Genomic DNA, 2,060 nt, shown 5'->3' with positions numbered 1-2,060 from the left:
CAAGTGCGTTCAAAGTGTCGATGATCAGTGTGTCCTGCAATTCACATTAATTCTCGCAGCTAGCTGCGTTCTTCATTGACGCAAGAGCTGAGTGATCCACCGCTAAGAGTTGTCTGCCTTTCGGGCACTGCTCACGCTGAGTGGCCCCTTTTTGTTACTCTGGCGCTGAGGACGCTCGGGCGCGCCCCTGGCTTCGACCGTACGAGCACACAGAAAATGGAAGGGGAGGGAAAAAAAAACCACTGGAACAACCCACTCTCTGAAGGCCAGCCAAGAGGCGTGGGAGCCCGCGCCCCTGACCGCCTTCCCCCGCAAGGGGTGATGCCGACCTCACAAATGCCGTCCTTCGGAGGTGGCCCAGGCGCCCGGGCTTGGCCTGGCCTCCACGCGGAGGGCCAGGCAGCATGCACCAGAATGCAGGGGACATGGCAGCCCGCCGGCTTCTCTCTTTCACGGGACAACACGCACAAAACACACGGCACATGGCTGGGGGCGGGCAGCCATAGGCCCCTGCACCACGCCGGCTCTCCCTCGGCCCCAACACTGCGGGCCTCGCAGAGCGCCATTGCGCTGCTGCCCGGCCAGCTTTTCTCTTCCCCACTTCATGGCCTTTCCCCCGGGCTCGAGAGGGGCACGCGACAACGACCGGCCCCTGCTGGCACGCCTCCCGTGGGACCGCTCCCCCACCGGGCAGGCGAGCGACCGGCGGTCGCGCTCCGCCGCTGGCCCAGAGGCGGACGCCACCGAGACCCAAGCCAGCATTGCCAGCTCCCGAGGCCTGCTGGACGGCAGAACCGGCTGCCGCCGGGGCCGCACTCCTGGGACCTCCGCCGCCGCGTCGCACCGCTGGGGCCCCTTGCCCCGCGCACACGACGGCGGAAGGCGGTACGGCGCTGAGCCGGGGGGCAATGCCCGCTCTCCTCGTTTGCACGTGGAGACCGGGCGGGGAGAAGCGCCCCTGCGGCCACCCCGCATGCCTTCCTGTGGCCCACACACGGCTGGGAAGGGGGCTGGAGGACTCAACAAGTGGGGCCTGGGACAGGACCGCCGCCGGCCGACGGCGGGTGCCGTCTGGCCGACTGTCCCCACAGGGAGGGACACCCGTTGAGCGGCACCGCCACTGCTTGGCACAGGGTCGCCCGCGCTCGCGGGCCTCTGCCGCCGGAGGGCCCGCCGAGTGCTTGCTCCCCACCAGCAGGGGGGCAGTCGAGCCAGGGGACGGCTGGTGGACGACGGCCCCAGGGCTGCACGTTTGAGGAGAAAAGGCCGTCGAGGGGAGGAGAGGCGCCAGACGTGCCAGACGCGCCAGACACGGCGCCACACGCGCGAGAGATCACGGCGGCGGTCTGAGGAGAGAGAGCGCGGGGGGGCCCCGGCGGGCGCGGGGGATGCGGCTTGACCACCAAGAACACCTCGGGGGCACACGCGCATGCGCGCCATGAAGCGCGGCCTGGAACACCCGGAGGCCTCAGCCCTTGGAGTTTTTCTGCCCCACGCGAGAGGGGGGCCGCTCGGCCCGAGAGCAGGGAACTCTGCCGGCCGGCAAAGGCCCCGCTCCCCAGTGCGGGTAGGGCTGGAGGAGCCGCCTCCTCCGAGCACCGAAGGCGTCCCTGCCATCCGGCTCCCTAGCCCTTTCCACCTCAGCTGCCGACGGGTGCCACAGCCAGCTGGCCGGCCATCGCTGGACAGGCAAAGCAGCGAGGGAAGGGACGGGCGCGCCTCCGGGAGGGGCCGTGCCGATCACCCCTCCCTCCCGGCACCTGGGCAGCTTTCTCGCGTGCACGCCGAGGAGACCTGAGCTCAGGAGGACTAGGGCCGCGCCAGGGCGCCCGCAGGCAGCACGCAGGCGACCGGCGTGCGGCGGCGCCGGCCACAGCGGCGAGAGGCTCGGGGGCCCGCGCCCGCACACCCGCTCTCTGGCGGGGACGGACCGGCGGCAGACCGGCGCAAGGCTGGGGTGGGGGGGCGTGGTGTGGGGGGCGGGGGGGGACACCCGTTGTAGCGCGGGGTGAGCCCCGCCCGAGCACACGGTGGCGGGCGTGCGTGGCGTGCCTCGCCAC

General features: G+C 71.3%; 1 non-coding gene across 1 annotated transcript in view; it reads right to left on the bottom strand.

The window, feature by feature from the left end:
* Positions 1-111, bottom strand: part of LOC139586993 (5.8S ribosomal RNA) — a 153-nt gene extending 42 nt beyond the window's left edge. Inside the window, exon 1 of the ribosomal RNA XR_011678118.1 lies at positions 1-111. This exon is cut by the window's left edge and continues 42 nt beyond it. This is a non-coding gene — a ribosomal RNA (5.8S ribosomal RNA).
* Positions 112-2,060: the final 1,949 nt, after the last annotated feature.

Source organism: Agelaius tricolor, unplaced genomic scaffold, assembly GCF_023055355.1.
Source record: "Agelaius tricolor isolate 1412-34295 unplaced genomic scaffold, bAgeTri1.0.p SCAF_162, whole genome shotgun sequence".
Taxonomy (NCBI): domain Eukaryota; kingdom Metazoa; phylum Chordata; class Aves; order Passeriformes; family Icteridae; genus Agelaius; species Agelaius tricolor.
The sequence above is the reverse complement of the archived record's forward strand: the minus strand, read 5'-3'. Positions and strand labels throughout refer to the sequence as shown.